This window comes from Protopterus annectens, chromosome 17.part0 (genome assembly GCF_019279795.1).
Source record: "Protopterus annectens isolate FY-2018-M chromosome 17.part0, PAN1.0, whole genome shotgun sequence".
NCBI lineage: Eukaryota > Metazoa > Chordata > Ceratodontiformes > Protopteridae > Protopterus > Protopterus annectens.
The window spans coordinates 786,561,861-786,572,460 of NC_056751.1; the positions used below are offsets into that span (position 1 = coordinate 786,561,861).

General features: G+C 38.0%; 1 pseudogene; it reads left to right on the forward strand.

Annotated features, from left to right (window-relative positions):
• The first annotated feature begins 338 nt into the window (after positions 1 to 338).
• On the forward strand, positions 339 to 772 carry LOC122791821 (annotated as a pseudogene).
• The last annotated feature ends 9,828 nt before the right edge of the window (positions 773 to 10,600 follow it).

The following is a 10,600-nucleotide window of genomic DNA, read 5'->3' on the forward strand; positions in this document are numbered from 1 at the left end:
ACTCCATCCATTAAGTCAGAGGAGACCACCACCCCCACAGTATCAGGGACCACCACTAGGTCCATCACAGAAAGGGAATAATTGGGTCACTGATCTCCTCCAACTTCCTTTTTTGTCTGTCTGTATGCCATCTGTATGTCTTGCCTACCATAACATTCCTCTCTGTCTTGCTTGTCATTTGTGTTTCTGTCCTCCTTCCGTCTACCCTAACCCTCTCTCTTACACTTTCTGTCCCTTATTCCTACTCCAACTATCCTCTTAAACAATTGCAAAATTTTGGAAAAATAGACAAGTACTTCTGCTTGGGAATATCTTTGTGGAGGACACTAGCTCTAATAATGGCAGACTTCTCAGAAGGTGAGATCACTGATTTCAGAGAAGGATTCCTAGATTCCTACTTTTTGACATGAGAGGAGATAACAGAGTCAGTTCCGGTCAGTGTTGTGATGTACGTCATGCCCTTGGATAGAACCCTACTAATGCCCAAGGTAAGGTGCTGAGAAACCCCAAGCCAGACTAAATGAATACCAAGTTCCTGAGCTTCGAACAATTTCTCCCCATTTTGCAAACAATTAGGAAAAACAGGGATCAAAGTACTCATGAAGAGACACTAGAAAGTTCCAGAGTTTTTGATAAAAAAGGGAATGGTATAATTACATCATCTGAAATCTGTCATTTCCTTACCTCTCTTGGTGAGAAGATGAAAGAAGATGATGTGGAGATCTTCCCGTCTGGCTATGAAGATGCAAAAGGGTGAATCAGTTATGAATAATTTGTTTGACTGGTGATAAGCAGCTAAAAATCAATATGTGGACTTTCTGAATTTGGTACAAGTACCTTTACTATCATAAAGAATAGAATTATTTCTGTATGTTTACAAATCTTGTATTATGTATGGCTTTGAAATGGAAATGTCCAATCAGTGGACTATGTGATGGCTTGCTCATTGTTAGAGTTATGTCCAATCAGTGGACTATGTGATAGCTCGGTCATTGTTAGAGTTATGTCCAATCAGTGGACTATGTGATGGCTTGCTCATTGTCAGAGTTATGTCCAATTAGTGGACTATGTGATGGCTTGCTCATTGTCAGAGTTATGTCCAATCAGTGGACTATGTGATGGCTTGCTCATTGTTAGAGTTATGTCCAGTCAGTGGACTATGTGATGGCTTGCTCATTGTCAGAGTTATGTCCAGTCAGTGGACTATGTGATGGCTTGCTCATTGTCAGAGTTATGTCCAGTCAGTGGACTATGTGATGGTTTGCTCATTGTCAGAGTTGTGCTCCTAAAGACTAGATATGAAATCTGGACATTCCTCCTCTCTACAGTATTACCACTTTACAGTATTTTGCAATAAAAGACATGGAATTACCTAAAAAAGGAAAAGAAAGTTTGGAGTTAGGCCCTCTCCTGTTTGGAATATACCTCTCTGAAGTCAAGGTACATGTAGAGGGCCTATGGCTGACCATATCTGCTGAGGAATGCAAGCTGGGTGCAATCACTAAATCCCCAAAAATTTAGATACCCTCCCGGAGGGTCAGACATAGAGAAATAACTGGTACCAGAAGTATTGCCTAAAACTGAGTGAAAAAAAGCAAATGTATAACATTTGGGAAGACAATCACCCCGGAAATGACAGCATTGATAACACTTCCCTAAGAGTAGACTCAGTGATAAGAAACTGAGAACTCAGGTTCATGACAACCTGAACTTTGATCACCATGTGTCCATAGTGGTGAAGCAATCTTTCTATATGGCATGACTTATAAGTAAGGGCATAATGTCCAGATCTAAGGAGATCATCATCCCACAGCCCTCATTAGATCAATAAGTGAGCACAATGCAGCCTTTGGCATGCACCTGACCAGGTATTTGCTACAGCTGGAGCAGCCACAGCGGTTCCTCACCACAAAAATACAGGGTGTAAATAACATGCCATGTAGACTGCCCAAACCCTGTCCATCTACTCATTATACTACAGACTACTCAGGGATGATCTATGCCTAAACTACAAGGCATTCTCTGATCCAGTCCTTATGGATCTGTTGCACATTTGCAAAACAAACATCACTAGAATTACCCAATTTCAGGATCTAAACTTTGTCTGTGACATAAACAAAACATGTTGGAGGGAAGCATTTAAATACCTTACTAAAAAACAATTAACCAGTTACAATGTTGCAGTGATTTAAGGACATACATGAATTACACAGACTATTCCATCAAGATATCTGACATTTTGAATAACAGGTTTACGTATGAGAGTTTCGAGGACTGAAATCAGTATTGCTTAAGCCAAAATTGATTGTTTTTTATTTGATGTTTTGTGTCAAGGTGCTAGCATGCAACAAGAATTTGACTTCTTGTTGGTAGACAAACCATTGAGACCTCCCATTTCTGGAATACCTAAGATTCACAAGAACTTAAGTGATCCAGCAATGAAGCCTATAGTGGCAGCACATAAACCTAAGACTGAGCCCTTTGCAGCCTGCATTGTTTCCCATTATAAGCATATATATTGAAAAACAATGGGCACATTTTATAGGATTCTTGGCATCTGTTGGAAATTTGAGCAGTGTCCCTTTTGAAGACAGTGTTGTTTTTGTGGTTATAGATGTGGTGGATTTATTTTCTGTTATGCCTCACCAAAAAGGATGTGAGTTCTTTTTTACTGACCTTACAGAAGGCATGTTTAGAACATCACATCAAGGTCAAAGTTATAGTTGATTTTATGCAAACTGTTTTTCAAAACAATTTTAACTTTTTTTTGCAGATGAATACTTCTGTTTGGTGTTTGGTGTGGCTATGGGTACCAAATGTGCACCCATTTATGCCAACTTAGTACACTTGAGTGAGAAAATCAGTTTGTTTTCACAATTCCATTTTTTGATAAAGTGTCATTTTACTTTAAATTTTTGGACAACATACTAATCTTGTGGAAGGGTGATGTTAACCTTTTACCAAAATTCATTAACCATTTGGGTAAAACCACTTTGTTTCTAAAGTTCACATTTAGATGGGAGACTGATAAAACTGACTATGTGGATGTTTTCTTATATAAGAATAGAAGGGACAAGATACTCTATTCCAACTTGTTTCTGCACTTTGGTAGTTGTCACCCCTTGTTTCAGAAGAGGGGCACAGAAAAGGGCCAGATAGTGCAGTTTAGGGGCTACTCTTTTAAGATGTTGCAGAAAATCAAAAATGAGGTTGTTGAAGGTTGAAAGGGTAGATTTTCTCCCATTTTGAAGCTGGAAAGCATGCAGTTCCAGGTTGACAACTCACTGGTACAATGTAATGACGAGTGGGGTGATTATTCCCTTTAATAGGGACACCTTGCTGGTCATTGGAGCCCTTGGGAAAACAGGGGAGTTTGTTTTTCACTCCAAGAATGAAAGGCAAATTTGGTATTACCCCACAGGTTACTTACAGTAGGGGTAAGAATACAAAAGAATATGTAAAGAAAGGTATGTTTAAATTGGAAATATTAATGATGGACCTTAAGTTTCAGTGGTAGGGTTCAGCAGGTCTTTGTCATGTTCAGGATGTTGTAATTGCAATATTAAATATGTGGTTTATTTGGCAATATGTATGACCTGTTCAACCCTCTATGTAGAGAAATCAACTCAAACATTGAAGAACAGGATTCACAAACATCTATTTCATGTAAAACAGAAAAGATTGTCAAATACTTTACACAGTGACACCATTGAGTGCAATGATTACAAAAAAATGTTGTTCTTCATTACTGACGAGGTGGTGTTGGATGAAAAGGGTGGTGATTGCAATAGCCCTTTGGAATATAAAGAGCTGGTATGATAGCTTAGGTTGAATGCTGGCGAAAAACCTGGGTGAAATGATTGTACTTCAATTAGTAGTGTTTTAAATCTTAGTGAAAAAAGGTTTTAGTGTTATGACAATACAAGGGTATATTGAATATTTATTGGTTTGTTGTTCCATTCAAACAAGTATTTAATTGATTAGTTGTCATACACTAACTTTTAGTAAAAGGATTTTAATACTGTATATGTCCTTATATCACTGCAACACTGCAAAATTGCTTTAGTAAGATGTTTAAATGAATGATTGCCATTTTAGACTCTGATGAAGCCCTTCATTTTATTAGGGCAAAAGCACTAAGTCTTCATTAAAGGTTTCCATTTTCTTGGAGCCTTTTTATGTTTGTATGTTGGAGAGACAGGTTTGTTTCTCAAAGATTACCCATTCTTTGAAACAGACTCCCCTTTCATGTGAAGCAGAGTTCTTCACTAAGCCTACTGAAATGCAATTTGCACAAAAGGATGGGAAATTGCAAACTGACCCTGGCTTGTTGCCTGTGTTCCTTGTGGACCGAAGCAACTTGTAGATGCCCTCAGGTGCAGGCATATACCAAAGCCATTGTAGTCCATGGGCATTAATAAATTAATGGCTAGGCTTAAAAAAAGGATCTAGGCCTGTTAGTCTAGTAACCTCCTATGATCCTATGAAAAAGGGGGGTTTATGCACCACAAAAAACATAGTGCTCCTCCTCTCTTTCCTCCTCAGGCACAATACTTGCAATGTCTTTTTTCCATGTGTCCCTTGTCTTCTCTCTCCCTTATATCCAGCTTTCCTATCTTCCCCCTTTTAAATCTTATATAAGGACACCCTTTTCAGCAAATGGATAAAACCTTAAAACAGTTTAAGTTAGCTATGGGATAGTGTAGCTCTGCTGAGCTTAACCCAAATTCTCATAGAAGTTTTCAAGAGATCCATGCCTGAAAATAACCAAAAGTATCTGTGATTTTATGTACATGTGGCTTGTTCCAAATATAACTGCTTTGGGTATTTTATTGTAGGAATGAAGTTTTACAAAACCAGTTTAGCTGACTTACATACAGACATTGTGTTGCTATTCTACAACTGCCATTGCATATATGTGAAGCACAGGACTGTGAATAACACCTAGTCTCAAAAACAGTAGTTTTAAAGACAAATTACCCCACATACAAGACACGAGATCCATTGAATATGGTCGTAGAGATAGACCCTCTAATAGAATTGGGGACTTTATTTCAGTACATGGCCAATGGTAGTGAAATAAAACTTCATCTCCAAAGTGCACTAAATTTTGAAATTTTATGTGCCATGTTGGTGGTCTTTAGAAGCTTGGTATTATCCTCAAGTTCAATACCCACTAACAGTCTAAACTGTTTGTTACCTAATGCCTTATATTGTATTTGTTTACCAGGAAAGTCTGACTTAGAACAAAGCCAATTTTCAGCAGAGGCCTGGGGATAAATGCTCCCAACGTGTGTCTTTGTAACATGGGAGAAAACCCCACAAATTCAGGGAAGACATGCAGACTCTGCACAGAAGGCACCCCAGCCGAAAATCAAACCAGAGAACCTCTTGCTGTGAGGCAACGACGCTACCACTGCACCACTGCTAGGCATAATCTGTCTTGGATGTAATGATACGTGATTAAATGAAGGACTAATAAATGTAGTCATTATAGGTAAGACATATCCATTATTATTTCCGTTTAGCAGCTCATCTTATTTGGAAGGGCTTTGTGTGAGTTAGTGGGCATAATGGAGGGAATTCACAGAATACAGATACATGAGCATTACACTAGAGGGCAGAATGCAGTCAGTAACAGACAATGTTTCAGACAGCAGCACAAAGATTTACAGAGTTGTAGAAACAGTGACTCGCGTATTTACAGATGCAGTAATATTAACTTTTATGTAGTGCAGAGCATACCTCTCAACCTCTTACAGCAAGAAATATGGACAAAGCTATAAATAAAGGGGGGAACAAAGGTCCAAAAATAGGGACAATTTTTAAATCTTGCTCTTATAAACTTAGAAAGTCACTAGAATAACAGGTTTTGCATTAGCATGAATTTTCTGGAGTATAATGTATGAAACTCAAATATCTGCCATTATTTTCTGACTTCAGTCCTCAAATATTTGCTTGAATATTGACAATTTTATGAGGAATACACCAAAAACATGAGGCTAAAATCTGAACAGTCTGCGAAAATCTGTACAGTTGAGAGGTGTGGCAGAGTTTACAGTCACAGGAGCAGAATGCTATGCAGAGTGATATGGAATAGCACAGCTGAATCAAAGTTTGTCTTTATTTAAAGGGAGACGTTGTGCAGACCTAGTAGTGCTAATGAGTTAACAGAATATTTCACCACACTAAAAATGATTTAGAGTTGCAGTTGTTGAAAAATATAGTAGCAGGATGTCCAACTGACAAGAAAAAGGACAATAACCACAGCGACTGATGTTTAAATCTAGTAACAACCTAACCAGCTAAACAGTTGTGTTAGAGGAAATATGTAAAGGGCACTTCAGAACTGTCACACAAAAATGTAGGTGACATTACGTTTTAAGCAGGAATGTCCAGACAGATTAATTGATGGTAACAACTGTGACATCTGTAACATGTACGAGAGAAGCAACTCCAAATGATGAATTTCCTGACAGAGAATGGAGTAAAATAACTTCAGACTTTATTTTAAAGAAAGAAAATAATTGGTATGTGTTATCCACTATTAAAAGTACCAAGAGGTCATCAAAAAGATAGTGTCGTAACAATGATGAAGCCAGTTATTTTCTTGACATACTTATCACACATAATAGGCCACAGTTTGCAAATCAAAAATGTTGAACTTTTTCACAACAAGTGAGAGTTCAGCACATCGAATCTTTACCAACATATTGCCTAGACAAAGTAAGGTCTTGCTGAGTCTAATTCTGGTGGTTGCCAGAAAAGCAATTACTAGAAAATGGAAATCAAAGTCTAAACCAACTGTACTAGAAGTAGTGAATATAGTAACAGAGATAAAAATAACTGGAAACGGGATTGTTAGAAAAGGGCAGGAGCAAATTACACAGAAAAAAATTGGAATTGTGGGAATAATGCAACCCTAATTCACCCAACCCATGCCCAGACAAATCACCTGAAGAGACAGCCAACACCTTCAACACCTATTTTACAGAATCAATATCCAAGTTATTTAACCCCAACCCCAACCTCTCTAACACCAATACTCCCAACTGCCCTGAACTTTCTTCAACTGCTAACTCTGTAAACACTTTCTTCCTTAAGCCTGTTCCTACTACCTACATCAAAACTCTGCTTTCTAAGTTAAAACCATGCTCTGTATCCACTGACATCACATAATACTTTCTCCAAATAGCAGCTCACTCTCTTGCTCTGCCTGTATCTATCATTATCAATCATTTCATCTCTGAATCTACAGTCCCATCAATCTGGAAACAATTCTACACACTACCTATTCATAAAGGAGGTAACTCCTTGGAAATCTGCAATTTCAGACCTATTACTATCCTCTCCTCTCTCTTTAAAGTCTTGGAGAAAGATTTACACAAACAAGTTATGCAGTATCTCATACAGGAAAAACTACTCACACCTACACAGCATTGTTACCGACCCATAGTACCACCACAGCTCTACTAACCTTCCTCAATACAATTTCTTTAGTCAGAGATGATCATAAACGTTATCTCTTCTCTATTCCTTGATCTCTCAAAGCCTTTCGATACTGTCACTCACTCTCTGCTACTAAACAAACTAACAGACCTTAACCTCACCAGATAAGGTTACATGGTTCTCCAGCTATCTCACCGACAGACTGCAATCAGTGAGATAGCACTCTGCACTATCTATTCCCCTTCCAGTAAAAATGAGTGTCCCTCAAAGATCCATGCTTGGATCACTACTTTTTAATATCTTCACTAACCTACTCTATTTCTCATGCCCACAGTATTCCATAGTCCAATACGCTGATGACTCTACAGTCATCACCACTGCCAACTCACCATCTGAACTCTTATCTGCTAACCAGTCATCCTTTAACTCAGTTGAGACATGGCTCTCCAATAATCAGCTCATCCTCCACCTTGAAAAAATAAAACTGTTATTCTTTCTCCCCAAACAGTCAACCACATCCAATCTTCCTTCTCCATAATGTACCTTAACAATACCCCTATTGAAGTCGAATCCAGCACAAAACTTCTCTGTGTTACCATCGATGATCAGCTAAAATTCAACTTTCACTTAAATAATTGTATCAGGAAAATGCATCAGAAACTAGGGCTGCTGTATAGAAATAAAAAAATTTCTCACCGCTGAAGCTAGGATAACTCTCACACATGCTTACCTTCTAACTTGCTTAACATATTGCTCCCAAATTCTCACAAATCTTAACTCCTCTCTACTTACTAAACTTGAATCAACCTATCACAAGATAGTTAGATTTGCAGCTCAACAAACCTATAAATCCCACCACTGTCTCTCCCTTAAATACTTGGCTTGAACTACCTCACTTGCTTGTCTTCTCTCAGCTCCAAATCATGCACTCCATTTTATATCAGCCAGCCTACTGTCCAGCTCTAAGCTCCCTCATCTTCCACTATTCCTCTACAAGACATCTCCGGAGCTTGACCCAAGATCTATTATATGTCTATAAATTCAAGCCTAAATCTGGTTGCAACATATACAGCTACTACCCCTCTATAGCATGGAACAAACTTCCTCTTGAAATCAGAACTCTTACACATCCTAAACAATTTAAATCGGCCACAAAAGAGTACTTTAAATTGCAATGGACCTGCTACTGTTGTCACTCATCTCGCTAAAATACCTTCTTTCTCGCCTCTCCTTACTGTTCAGTCTCATAATCATCCTCTGTCCTTTCTAACCTGCTCCATACTTTTTCCTCTAGTCACCTTTACACTTTTCTTTCCATTCCTTTCTCTGTAAACACCTTTTAAGGCACGGCTACAGTTCATATATTACATAACATCCAGCCTAAATAACAAAACTACCTATGCTTTTCATGTAACTTCCTATGCATTTATAAATTTATTTGTAACACAATACTCTTGATGTTTCAATTTGACTTTTAGCATTATGTATTATTGCATGTGTCATTAAATTACCTTGGAACTTTAAAAATTACTATTAATTAGTATTACTTGGAGGTTTTCTCCCCGGGCCTCTGCTGAAAAAGAGCTTCAGCTCAGTCAGATACTCCCAGTCAACCAATGTAAAATAAATAAATAATAAATGCATGCAGAATAATGTTTTGGAGGAGGAATAAGATTTAAAAGAAGGCAGAATTTGAACGAACTATATAATGTTTGACTGACAGTGACTGGGTAGATTATAAGTGATGTATTATGTTTGCAACTAAAATATGTCAGTATGGTTTGTTTTCATTTATATGTGTATGACTGACTATGTCTTAAGTAATAATTTAATAAAGATGTTTCTTGTTAAAAAAAAATATCCTGTCTCATACAGTCACATATAGCGACTCATCCAGTAATGAACATCAGGAAAGAAATATGTAAAGCAGGACTGTAATCTTGTACTTTCTGAATACAGAAATGAATAGAGTAAATGACAAATTCTCAAGTAGAATTACACATTTTTTTACCGAACAAAGAAACTAAAATGAAAGAATGTGGGAGTGTATGTTTGCCTGGGAGGACACAAGTTAAACATACTGAATTACTGTTTTATTTAAACCATTTTTTTTGTTTTGTTTCTATGTTGACTTGTGACTGTGAATTTCTGTACCTCGAAATTATAGTACTGCTGCATTTTATAGCATAGGCTACACTCAGACTTGCTTAATCTAGACTCTTTGGTATCCTTTGAACACTAAAACCAGCCATCTTACATTAAGAAGGCCCCCCCCCTGCATCCTTGAGGCAGAAGTGTGCAGCCTAGGACTCATCTGAGTTGGGGATTGCTGAAATAAGGCTCAGTCTTGGCCTTTCCCTTTGGTTACTTTGTTTTAAAATCATTTAACTTCACTTGTATTTAAGCCCTATGTCTGCACGTAGCTGTGCATTGTGCAACAGGGTATAACACTGCTGTGTAGTGCCGTGCATAGAAGCAAACACCTAGAAAGGTAATTTTCCCTAGATATCTCCTAGGGACCCCTCCTAAGCTCCCCTGCTTCACTGTGTGTGACACAGTTGTACACTGCTGCCCTGCAAGCAACTCAGTTATGTACTGTGAAGCACTGGGTTTTATAACCCCTAAAATAGACACTTTTTGTTAGTCTTAAACCTGGTCCATCTAGCCACTCCTCACTAGTTACTACAATATATACCTGCCATAATGGATGGATAGTTTCCCACCCTTTCTTCAGCCAGCCTGATTAACATGGACATTGTGAGGCAATGTAACATTTGCCTCATGTAGACTGACAACCAATTACTCCTAGAACCAACAAATACAACATGTGAGAGATGTATCTATACTATGAGTATGGAATCAATTCTCTAACATAACAGCAAACCAGATATCAAACAGGTTGACAGCAAACACACTTCACGACTTGCACATAACAAGCTCAGAACACATAAACCCACGTATGCAGAGGTACTCACTAGAAGCTTACCTAAAGATCAGAGACTTCCCAATGCAAACTTACTACACACACTGCAAACCCAAAAGAATCCACTGTACATAATAATACACAATACAGTGTCTCAACCAATAAGCTCCTAAGGCAAAACCCAAAACCAAATGTCTTGGTCATAGGTGATGCCATAGTGAGACACAC